This window comes from Hypanus sabinus, chromosome 21, assembly GCF_030144855.1.
Source record: "Hypanus sabinus isolate sHypSab1 chromosome 21, sHypSab1.hap1, whole genome shotgun sequence".
In the NCBI taxonomy this organism is placed as follows: Eukaryota; Metazoa; Chordata; class Chondrichthyes; order Myliobatiformes; family Dasyatidae; genus Hypanus; species Hypanus sabinus.
Genome location: NC_082726.1, coordinates 22992313 through 23005593, shown reverse-complemented (window position 1 = coordinate 23005593; position 13281 = coordinate 22992313). Strand labels below are relative to the sequence as shown.

Here is a 13281-nt window from a genome sequence, read left to right as displayed (position 1 = left end):
GCATTCTATTAATAAGCTCATAAATACCCTTGAGAGGCCGTGCCTGATGAAGTATAAGAACTGGGGATCCAAATAGAATGATTCTGAATACCAAAGGATGTGATGAGTCTTCAGGAATCCAACATAATCTTATTTGAAGGACATAACAGCATTACTCAGTTGGTATATCTTCCACATGTTCTTGTTAGGGATGTTCATAGCAACTCCATTCATTTTTGGTTTAGTATGATACAAGTATTTCTGGCATTGCTAAATGCTGCAATTGATGAGAATGAAGCAATCCCAGAATCATGGAAATGCCTATTGAGATAAATGTTTGACATTGCTCCTGAAATTGCTTCCAGATTTTCATTTCAAGAAATTCCACATTTGTAAACTCTACAAATCCAAGTGATTGAGATATGCAGCAACATTTAATAAATGTTCTCCATTTATATCTTCAGTTAATTCAATGCTGGTATAACATGGTTAGAAACTTCTATAGAACTGAACAGTTAATGCTGGCCTTTGCCATCTCTGTTCTGATCACTACAACCAAGTTTCTTAGTTTCATCTTTGTTTTCAACAACCCTACTACAGGAAATTCCCAGACATTACTTGTCTAGAATGGACTGTTCACTCCAAATGTAAAGTCTAGACTTTCACTGCATGTTTTCCCTATGATTGTTAAATACATGTACTTGTCCATATCTTACTGGATTTTCTGTTGTAAAATCAATCTTAGTTGTCCTATAAAGTCGTTATTTTCTTGGGGGGGGGGAGAAAACTGGGAGTTTAATTTGTTAGACATTCAAAAGACTAATTTGATCCTTTTTGAACTTCAACAGGATTTCAGAAGAATGTCATTATCAGATAGTGGGTTTCAGCTGAGAACACTCACACTCAAGTTGTGTTGTCCGAATGGGGCAGGTTTTAACTTGTTTGTCTAAGCAGGAATAAGATGACTGTGTGAAGCATGTTTTGCCTTATTCAATTTCTCCTAAAGAATGAAGTATTAAGAAGATTGCTTTGCAAGTTTAATTGATAGGGTGTACCTTGGGTGCTTAATGTGCTGTTTATGCTTGATTTTCTCACCTTAACCCACCCTTAACTTGCTCTGTAATTCTAATCCTCCGGACAAATCATGCATGCAGTGCTTATTCCTGATATGCTCATTTGTACATTGCTGTTTAAGCAACACTCCTCATTGCAATCACTTTCATTCTTTCCTTGAACAGCTAAGAAATTAATGTCACTCAAATAGTGTTTGTTTTAAATTTGTATATATTGCAGATTTTAGTGCTGGCTAACTTGAAACATATAATATATAAATATATATATATATATCTCTCCCGTTCCACCAATCAGGTAGAAATTAATGTTGAAATATCTAGTTCTTCCACTGCGATCCATTTCAAAAACCTGTTCTTGATGTCAACTTTTTGAATAATTATCGCATGGTTGTACCCTAGGGTTTGAAGGATTATCATGATTAGTTTTAAATTTTAAAATATCAGTCAAAAATCTGCCCTATCTTTGGATACGTAGATCAAGCTTTAATGATTTTTTTCTTTTTAAAATCAAAATGTGTAAATGCATGAGTTTGCAGATTTTATTGTTTGGTTATAATTTAATCTAGATCATTGTACATGCGAACCCACTGTGATTTTTAAAAATAAAAAAACAACAAATTACATATTACAATACATGAGTTTTGATGAAGGAAAAAATGTATGTTTTATTTGAATGTGTGTTTCTTGGTCACAGATTTACACATCTAAGAAACTATTTGATTGCCAGCCAGTGCAAACATTGCAATAGCAGATGCCAGTTCATCTAAGCATTCCAAATATCCACTGTTGGCTTACCAGGAAGTAGTTGGAGTTTCTCAATTGAAAATTCTCATCATCTGATGACTGTATTAGTCTCAATTTATTTATTCATTTATATCATAAATGAAAATTCTTGAATTTTTTGATGAAGGCCTGACGAAGGGTCTCGGCCCGAAACGTCGACAGCGCTTCTCCCTATAGATGCTGCCTAGCCTGCTGTGTTCCACCAGCATTTTGTGTGTGTTGTTTCTTGAATTTTTTGCCCATTCTTGTATTTTCTTTTATCCCATATTTTGTTAATGTATCTCAGGCAGTCAAGGAATGGTCCAAACAGTTGTCTAGACTTTCACATTGTATTGACATTTAAAAGGAAAGTGATTGGGTATAATATTTCTTGTTCAAATTTCTTGCTCATTGTTTAGTGGGAGATTACAGGTGATGGAAATGCAGAAGAAGACATATTTCTTACCCATTCGGCTGTAGAGAGTAGGTACACTGTATGCACTGGCACTCCAGTGATGCCTTATCAAATTACAAAAGAACCAATTTTAGTCTGCACTTGCTTAGAAGAAAACAATTTCGTACAACTATTTGAAGTGTAATAGAGGAATTCTCCAGGAATCTAGACCAGCATTTATCCTCTGCACAATATGATCTCAAGCAAGTAATCCGGTTATTTATCTCATTGCTTTGCTGATGCCTGAAAGTCAGCAGTGTCCCATGAAGACAGGATGTTTGAAGGAATTTTAAAAAGAAAATGTATTTTACATCTGAGTCAAAAGAACCACCAGAAATGAAAGACCGCTCTTAGATGCAGACCTGGATCTGACCAAGTATGATCATTATAACAGAACACTACAGTATTAAATTGTATGGTGACCTGTATCAGAATGCAAACTAATTGCACAACCTTGTCTGTGTTGCTATTGGAAATTAATGGCACTCCTACACAACTTGCAATCTTCTTCTTTAAAAAAAAATTACCTGGTATCAATAACCTTTTGGGGATGGGGGTACGTTAAAGCAATTTCTCCTTGTCTCCTTCTTGCAAATGCCTTGTATTTGTCCTATGGTTATTTGTACTCTTCCAGTGGAACCATTTCCTCTGAAGGAACCTTATGAAGGCTTCTTTACAATCTTATCTTTCTCTGCTCAAACATCAACTTCTCCATCCACCAAGTAATCAAAGACCTTCATTCCTTGTCCTAGTTTGTTCTTTGATTTTCTGTAGTGTAATCAAATAACCTAATCTTGATCTGGTACCTGAACTAACTGCCTCTGTAGACCCAGTCAAATTCAGTACAATTGTGCTTTCTTGTATTTATTGTATACATTTCTTATAGTACTCCAGTTTCTATAACTTAAAAGAAAACAACTGCATATCCTTGTGTTAATGAAATTGTTGGCTTCTCATGTAGTTTCAAATGTATTAATACACTGGTATCAAATCTCTTGTGCTTTCTACTCATAAAGCAGTTACAGTCGGCCCTCCTTATCCGCTGGTTATGTATGCACGGATTCAACCAACCTCAGATCGGGAAAACCCGGAAGTACTCTCTCCAGTACTTGAACATGTACAGACTATTTTTTTCTTGTATTTATTCCCTAAACAATACAGTATACCAACTATTTACATAGCATTTACATTGTATTAGGTATTATAAGTAATCTGGAGATGATTTAAAAGTACAGGCAGTTCCCGGGTTATGAAGGAGTTCTGTTCCTGAGTTCGTCTTTAAAATGGATTTGAAGTCGGAACAGGTACATCTGGTATTATTTAGCATCAGTTAGTCAAATGTTTGTCTTAGTATATAGTATTTATTTTACCTTTGTATGCATATAAAACACTTAAGAAACATATGTATTTCAATAATCAAACCACTGTGTTGCTTAATAATAACAACTGTAGTTTTCATTGGGCCAGGGCCTTTCATATTATCCATTAAGATTGTTCCGATTGTTGACTGACTGTAGCCTAACGCTTTTCCAATGACCGATGGCGTTTCACCTCTTTCTGTTTGCTTTATTACTTCCACTTTATTTTCAATCGTGATCGTAATTATTTTCGTGAACAGAAACACTGCGGATTCAGAGTTGTGCCGGGTCCTAAAGACCACTGCACTGACACAGGTTAAATAAGGGACTTGAGCATCCGCGATTTTTGGTATCTGAGGGGGGGATGGTCCCGGAACCAATCCCCCATGGATAAGGAGGGCCGATTGTACCTAATTTACATTTATTATAATACTATTAAGTTTTTGGGGCTTCATATCATTCATGATTTCTGCCATGATAAATGGCACATCACTGTGCATTGAAATACAGAATACCTGGAGTGCATTTTGCTCAGCTTTAATTCATAAAATTCTACAAATTATTTTGTACAAATTAGTGTAAGTATAGGAATAGCTATGCAGATTGTATATATTTAAAGTGCATTCCTAAATTATGTATGTACTTGTTTCCCACTGTTAACTACTGACACTTGAATTATGATGGCTGCTCCCAACGTGAGCATATGCTGAGACGTTGAGACTTTGGTAGCTGCTGGTGAGATTAATCATTCAGAACCTTTGGTTTTGTTAAAAATAGTACTGATCTCTTTTAAGGCAAGTTCAATATAATCTACCGACTTTATTCAGAACTTACCTGTAGGATTGCGGCTTCTAACTTGACACACTTCTTTACAACCCTGTATTGCACACACTTTAGAAAAAGAGTAGTATGTCAGTCCAAACCAACTAAAACTTGATTGCATTAGGGTATAAAATATAAAATGGCATGGGCCATTTGGCCTACATTGTTGCGCAGACCTATATAAACCTCCATGATCAATCTAATTCCTCCCTCCTACATAGCCCATAACCATCCATTTTTTTCCATCTATGTGCCTATCTAAAAAATGTCTTAAGTGCTCCAATGTATCAGTCTCAACCACATTTGGCAATACATTCCAGGTACTTAGCACACTCTTTTTAAAAAAAAACAAACAACAACAAATACCTCTGACATTTCCTCCAAGCTTCTCTCCAGTCCCTTTAAAATGACATTCTCTGGTATTAACCATTGCTACTCTCTTATTATACATCTCTCTCAAGTTGCCTCATGGTTCTTCATTCCAAAGAAAAGAAAACCTAAACTCACTCAACTGTGCCACATAAGTCATTCTTTAATCCAGACAGCATCCTGGTAAATTGTTGATGCTAAAGGCTGATTTCCCCCAGTGGCTAAATTCTAAATTTGGCCTATCCTCAGTACATTATGAGATATATTGTTTAGAATGCAATCTTACATGGTGTGTGATTCACCATGAATTGTGATTATAGATATCTACCAGAATGAGCCAAACAAAGGGATTTTTGAAAAAAGTATTCAAGGAAGTCAATACAAACTTAATAAAAACATTTTCATATAGTTTTCCTTAAATAATTGATGCAGTGGCATGCAAAGGTTTGGGCACCCCTGTCAACATTTCTGTTATTGTGAATAGTTAATTGAGTAGAAGATGAACTGATCTCCAAAAACCATAGAGTTAAAGATAAAACATTTTATTCACCATTTTAAGCAAGATTAGTGTATTATTTTTGTTTAGTACAATTTTGAAAAAAAGTAAAGGAGCACCATGCAAAAGTTTGGGCACTCCAAGAGATTTGAGCTCTCAGATGACTTTTACCAAGGTCTCAGACCTTAATTAGCTTGTTAGGACTATGGCTTGTTTACAGTCATCATTAGGAAAGGCCAGGTATGCAAATTTCAAAGCTTTATAAATGCCCTGACTCCTCAAACCTTATCCCAACAATCAGCAGCCATGGGCTTCTCTAAGCAGCTGCCTAGCACTCTGAAAATTATAATAAATGATGCCCACAAAGCAGGAGAAGGCTATAAGAAGATAGCAAAGCATTTTCAGGTAGCCATTTCCTCAGTTCATAATGTAATGAAGAAATGGCAGTTAACAGGAATGGTGGAGATCAATTTGAGGTCTAGAAGATCAAGAAAACTTTCCAAGAGAAGTGCCCGTAGGACTGTTAGAAAGGCAAATCAAAAGGTCGTTTGACTGCAAAAGACCTTCAGGAAGATTTAGCAGACTCTGGAGTGGTGGTGCACTGTTCTACTGTACAGCGACACCTGCACAAATATGACCTTCATGAAAGAATCAGAAGAAAACCTTTCCTGCGTCCTCACCACAAAATTCAGCTTCAGAAGTTTGCAAAGGAACGTCTAAACGAGCCTGATGCATTTTGGAAACCAGACTGATGAATTTAAAATAGAACTTTTTGGCCACAATGAGCAAAGGTATGATTGGAGCAAAAAGGGTGCAGAATTTCATGAAAAGTACACTTCTCCAACTGTTAAGAACGGGGGTGGATCGATCATGCTTTGGGCTTGTGTTGCAGCTAGTGGTACAGGGAACGTTTCACTGTTAGAGGGAATAATGAACTCAATTAAATACCAGCAAATTCTGGAAGGAAACATCACACAGTCTGTTTTTAAAAAAATGCTGAAGATGAAAAGAGGGTGGCTTTTACAACAGGATAATGATCCTAAGCACACCTTAAAATCCACAACGGACTACCTCAAGAGGCGCAAGCTGATTGTTTTGCCATGGCCCTCACAGTCCCCCGACCTAAACATCATCAAAAATCTGTGGCATAGACCTCAAAAGAGCAGTGCATGCAAGACGGTCCAAGAATCTCAGAACTAGAAGCCTTTAGCAATGAAGAATGGGCAAGTAATACCCCTCTACAGTCTGGAGTGGGCTTCAGCGAAGAGTTGCTTCCAAACAGCCATTCTCTGGTGGAAAAAAGTCAAGAGACTCACCTATGCACAAACACACAAGGACTTGGGCAGCAAGTGATTTGGACTGACTAGTCAAAATTTATAATTGTTGGCTCAAACGGGAGTTAGTTTGTAGAAGAGCTGAAGAGTGCTACATGGATGAGTGTCTGCAGCGGATAGTGAGGCACTCCAGGAGTTCCCTGCAGGTTTGGAGCTGCAGTTCTGCAAATGGAATTAGTGTTCTGTTTGGAATTGGTGGAATCCTCAATGCTGTGAAGTACAAGCAGATTCTCATCCATCATGCAATACATTAGGGAAGCATTTGATTGGTCCCAACTTTACTGTGTAGAAGGACAATGACCCCAAACATGCGGCCAAGCAAGGTCATCAAGAATTAGTGTCTTCAGTGAAAAGGAGGAGTTCTGCAAAAGAAGGTATTGCCTCCGGAGAACCCAGCTCTCAGCATCAGTGAAGCTGTCTGTGGTTACCAGGAGAGAAGCAAGTGAAACAACCAGTCTGCAGAAGAATTGTGGCAAGTTCTTCAAGATGTTTAGAACAACCTACCAGCTGATTTTCTTATAAAACTGTACAACAAACAAGAGAATAGATGCAGTTTTAAAGGCAAAGGTTGATACAATATTGATTTTTCTTTAGTCTACTGCTTGCTCTTTAGATTTTTGTTAGTATTTAGAAACTTTTCATTATTTTTGAAATCACCTTCACTTTACAGAATCTTTTTACATGTGCCTAAGACTTTTGCACATTACTGTATGTGGCACTGGAAGTTTGTGGAGTTCCCTATGTAGGTGAGAAGTCACATTTCTACTTTGCCAGCACTGATCTGTGGAAGAGTGTGTGATACACATATACAAACTGAAACTTCATTCCACCCAGGAGGAAGTTGCCAGCCACATCAGAATATTTACCTGATCAGGTGGGTTGAAAGACAGAAACAATTTCATGTACATAGTAGCATTACAACACCAAAGAGCTTTATAACCACTGTATCCTTGATCACTGCTGCAATGTAGAATTTACAGTTATTTGTACACAGAAAAGTTGCACAAACACTTAAGTTTTGAATTCAGCTAACTTTCAATACTTTCTAAAATGCTGGAATAACTCCCTAACACTAGAAAGGATCCGTTGGAATCACTGACATCCTCATGCACTGAAATGTCAGCCTAGATTGTTTAACTTTTCTCAGCAGTGTGACAGGAATGTTACCAATTGAGTTACTGCTAGCCTTGTGTGGCCAGTTGTAATCATGTTAGATAATTTAATTTTAAATCAGGTAGGTTATAGAATAAGCAAGGTTGGGTCTGCAGCCTAAAATCTAAAGATCCAACATCTGAATCGACACCACAGGCAAATGAAAGACTAAAGTTTTCCATAAAAATGGCATGAAAATACATCTACTTGGTAATTGGTTTATTATTGTAATGTACTGAGGTACAGTGAAAAACATTGTTTTGCAGGTTCGTCATACAGATATTTAGTCACATCAGTACAGTGGCATGCAAAAGTTTGGGCACCCTGGTCAAAATTTCTGTTACTGTGAATAGCTAAACGAGTAAAAGATGACCCTGATTTCCAAAATGCATAAAGTTAAAGATGACACATTTCTTTAATATTTTATTTCCATCTTTTACAGTTTCAAAATAACAAGAAAGGAAAAGGGCTTGAAGCAAAAGTTTGGGCACCCTGCATGGTCAGTACTTAGTAACACCCCCTTTGGCAAGTATCGCAGCTTATAAATGCTTTCTGTAGCCAGCTAAGAGTCTTTCAATTCTTGTTTGTGGGATTTACACCAATTCTTCATTGCAAGAGGCTTCTAGTTCTGTGAGATTCTTGGGCCATGTTGCATGCACTGCTCTTTTGAGGTCGACCCACAGATTTTTGATGATGGTCAAGGGACTGTGAGGGCCATGGCAAAGGTAGTCCATTATGGATTTTGAGGTGTGTTTAGGATCATTATCCTGTTGTAGAAGCCGCCCTCTTTTCATCTTCAGCTTTTTTACAGACTGATGTTTGCTTCCAGAATTTACTGGTATTTAATGGAATTCATTCTTCCCTCTACCAGTGAAATGTTCCCTGTGCCACTGGTTGCAACACAAGCCCAAAGCATAATCGATCCACCCCCGTGCTTAACAGTTGGAGAAGTATTCTTTTCATGAAATTCTGCACCTTTTTTTTTCTCCAAACATACAGTACCTTTGCTCATTGCGGCCAAAAAGTTCTATTTTAACTTCATCTATCTACAGGACTTGTTTCCAGAATGCATCAGGTTTGCTTAGATGTTCCTTTGCAAACTTCTGATGCTGAATTTTGTGGTGAGGACGCAGGAAAGGTTTTCTTCTGATTCTTTCATGAAGGTCATATTTGTGCAGGTGTCACTGTACAGTAGAACAGTGCACCACCACTCCAGAGTCTGCTAAATCTTCCTGAAGGTCTTTTGCAGTCAAACGACCTTTTGATTTGCCTTTCTAGCAGTCCTATGAGTAGTTCTCTCGGAAAGTTTTCTTGGTCTTCCAGACCTCAAATTGACCTCCACCATTCCTGTTAACTGCCATTTCTTAATTATATTACGAACTGAGGAAATGGCTACCTGAAAATGCTTTGCTATCTTCTTATAGCCTTCTACTTTGAGGGCATCATTTATTATAATTTTCAGAGTGCCAGTTAGCTGCTTAGAGGAGCCCATGGCTGCTGATTGTTGGGATAAGGTTTGAGGAGTCAGGGCATTTATAAAGCTTTGAAATTTGCATCACCTGGCCTTTCCTAACAATGACAGAACAAGCCAGAGCCCTAACAAGCTAATTAAGGATCGAGACCTTGGTAAAAGTTATCTGAGAGCTCAAATCTCTCGCGGTGCCCAAACCTTTAAATGGTGCTCCTTTTCTTTTTCTCACTCTAAAATTTTACAAAACAAAAAATAATACACTAATCTTGCTCAAAATGTTGAAAAGGATGTTTCAACTTTAAATTTATGACTTTTGGAGATCAGTTCATCTTCTACTCAACTATTGACAGTAACAGAAATTTTGACCAGGGTGCCCAAGCTTTTGCATGCCACTGTATATTGAGGTAGTACAAGGGAAGAGCAATAACAGAATGCAGAAATGTGTTAGTTACAGAGAAACTACATTGCTGGCAGACAACAAGGTGCAAGACCATGATGAGTGAGATTGTGAGGTCAATAGTCCATCTTAAGGTACAAGAGGTCCATTTAGTAGTCTTACAACAGCAGGGTAAAAGCTATCCTTGAGCCCAGTGGTAATGTTTGGATATTTTCACGGAGCATTTTATTACAAATAGGAATTACTCCATTTGCAAAGACTTTTAGCTATCCTTGCCAAAGGCCTCCTGTTTCTCAACCCATTGAATTCAAAATTCAACCTCATCCTTCTTACTACCAGAAATTGGTCAAACAGGTTTACTGTTGTCTCATTCCTCTGACCCAATTTCAAAGTCAAACTTGAGTATATTGTTATATGCACAGATATAATAGAAATACTTAAATGCAATACCATCACAGGCACATGGCATTATATATGGTCATAGTCCATTTTTCACAGGAAAGAACACAACTAGAACAAAAAGTCCAATTTAATGGAAATTGGTTACAGTGTTTCTGGAATGTGGGGATTCCACATGGAATATGGTCTGCCTCAGGAATTGCTGCTGCAGTCATTGAGACTGTCCTATGCACCTCCATCACTTGTGTGGTTTGGAGCCGCCACTAAGCAGGATAGAACCAGACTACAGCGCACAGTGAGGACTGCCGAGCGCATCATTGGAGCCTCCCTGCCCTTTATTGTGGACCTGTACTCTTCCAGGTTGAAGAAGAAGGCGGGGAACATCATAAAGGATTCCTTCCATCCTGCATACGGACTGTTTGAACTGCTTCCGTCTGGTAGGCGCTTCAGATCCCTCAGACTAAGACTAACAGGCACTGGAGAAGTTTTTTCCCTACTGCGGTCACTTTGCTGAACAGTTAACTGTCGGCCAACTATTACTTGGATTGCACTACCTGTATGTATAATCTATATTTTCATTTATATTTATCATTATTATTACGAGCAGAGAGACATCCGCCGGAAGTAAATTCCTTGTATGTGCACAGGTACTTGGCGATTAAAGTCTGATTCTGATTCTGATTAGCGTTGTGCTGGTTTGTTCAAGAACAGAATTTGCGAAAGGAAGAAACTGATCATGAAACCTGTGCACTTGCGTCTAAAAGCTTCTGTTCCTCCTGCCCAATGATAACTCTGAGATGACGGCATAGCCAGGTTATGGGGATCTTAAATGATGAATGTTGCTCTGAAACAGAACCTCCTGTAGATAATACTGATGGTGGGCAGGGTATGTGTCCTTGATGTATTGGACAGGGTCAGCTACTCTGCAGCTTCTTGTGTTTTTCCTGCTCATTTGAATTGCCATATTAGATTGTGATGCAACTAATCGGGATACTTTGAACAGTACATCTGTAAAAGTTTCTTTGTGTTCAGTGACAAGCCAAACTTCCTTTGAAAATGAAGACACTGGTGTTCCTTCTTTGTGATTTTATTTATTGTATGTGCTACATTAAGCTCTATCAATGCACTGAGTCATTATGACTTAAATACTGTGAAATTCTGTGCTCTCTTAACCAGCAGGTTGTTGCAAGGACCTCCAAGGACAGACTTTCCATTTATGCATTTAATTACCACCAGATTCAGCTACATACAAATATCAATGCAGGTATTGTAGGTTTTAAACACTATTGTTTGTGACACCAACCTATAATTTATTCTAACGTCATCATAGGGTTTCTCACGTTCTTTTTGGAAGACTGAATTTTCAATTTGCTTTCCTGACCTCCGGATGTTACAAGATGCTTCACAGCCAATGAAGTGCATTTGAAGAAAAACACAGAAAATGCTGGAGGTACTCAGCAAATCAGGTAGCATCCATGGAAAAATGAATGTTTTGGGTAGAGACCCTTCATCAGGACTGAATATCTTAAAACATAATTGTACTAGCATCTAGCACCTCTTACAGCTTGCTCAACATGCCCATCACCCTCAGTGAAGAAGTTGCCCCTCACATCTTTAAATTTCTCCCCTCTCATCTTAAATCTCTATCCTCTAGTTTTCGACTCTCCTACTCAGGGAAACATTCTGTGTAGCCTTTCACTTATTTTTACTCCTTGAAAATTTTAAACTTCTAAGTTCACCCACTGATCCAGAGAGAACAGCCACAGCCAATCCAGTCTCTCATTATAATTAAGCTCTCCTGTACTGGTAACATCCTTTTGAATCCTTTTTGTTAGGTTGAAAGGAAAGGTTAAAGGTTTGAAAGCACCATGGTTTTCAAGGGATATTAGAAACTTGGTTCGGAAAAAGAGGGATGTCTACAATAGATATAGGCAGCATGGAGTAAAAGAATTGCTCGAGGAGTATAAAGAATGTAAAAGGAATCTTAAGAAAGAGATTAGAAAAGCTAAAAGAAGATACGAGGTTGATTTGGCAAATAAGGTGAAAGTAAATCCGAAAGGTTTCTACAGTTATATTAAAAGCAAGAGGATAGTGAGGGATAAAATTGGTCCCTCAGAGAATCAGGGTGGTCAGCTATGTGTGGAGCCGAGGGAGATGGGAGAGATTTTGAATGATTTCTTCTCTTCGGTATTCACTAAGGAGAAGGATATTAATTTGTGTAAGGTGTGGGAAACAAGTAAGGAAGTTATGGAACCTATGACAATTAAAGAGGTGGAAGTACTGGCGCTTTTAAGAAATTTAAAAGTGGATAATTCTCCGGGTCCTGACAGGATATTCCCCAGGTCCTTGAGGGAAGTTTGTGTAGAGATAGCAGGAGCTCTGACGGAGATCTTTCAGATGTCATTAGAAATGGGTATTGTGCTGGAGGCAAATTAATGGAAAGTATTCTTAGAGATAGTATTTATAATTATCTGGATAGACAGGATCTTATTAGGAGTAGCCAGCATGGATTTGTGCATGGAAGGTCATGTTTGACAAACCTTATTGTATTTTTTGAAGAAGTTACGAGGAATGTTGACGAGGGTAAGGCAGTGGATGTAGTCTATATGGACTTCAGCAAGGCCTTTGACGAAGTTCCACATGGAAGGTTGGTTAAGAAGGTTCAGTCGTTAGGTATTAATGCTGGAGTAATAAAATGGATTCAACAGTGGCTAGATGGGAGATGCCAGAGAGTAGTGGTGGATAATTGTTTATCGGGATAGAGGCCGGTGACTAGCGGGGTGCCTCAGGGATCTGTTTTTGGCCCAATGTTGTTTGTAATATACATAAATGATCTGGATGATGGGGTTGTAAATTGGATTAGTAAGTATGCCGATGATACTAAGGTAGGAGGTGTTGTGGATAATGAGGTGGGTTTTCAAAGCTTGCAGGGAGATTTATGCCGGTTAAAAGAATGGGCTGAATGTTGGCAGATGGAGTTTACTGCTGAGAAGTGTGAGGTCCTACATTTTGGCAGGAATAATCCAAATAGAACATACAGGGTAAATGGTAGGGCATTGAGGAATGCAGTGGAACAGAGAGATCTAGGAATAACAGTGCATATTTCCCTGAAGGTGGAGTCTCATGTAGATAGGGTGGTGAAGAAGGCTTTTGGAACGCTGGCCTTTATAAATCAGAGCATTGAGGAAAGAAGTTGGGATGTAATGTTAAAATTG

General features: G+C 38.2%; 1 protein-coding gene across 1 annotated transcript in view; it reads left to right on the top strand.

Annotated features, from left to right (window-relative positions):
* Nucleotides 1-1683, top strand: part of LOC132378891 (neuroplastin-like) — a 58382-nt gene extending 56699 nt beyond the window's left edge. Inside the window, exon 8 of the mRNA XM_059946177.1 lies at nucleotides 828-1683. The gene's annotated coding sequence lies outside the window, so the exon portion shown is untranslated. The remainder of the gene's footprint in view (nucleotides 1-827) is intronic.
* The last annotated feature ends 11598 nt before the right edge of the window (nucleotides 1684-13281 follow it).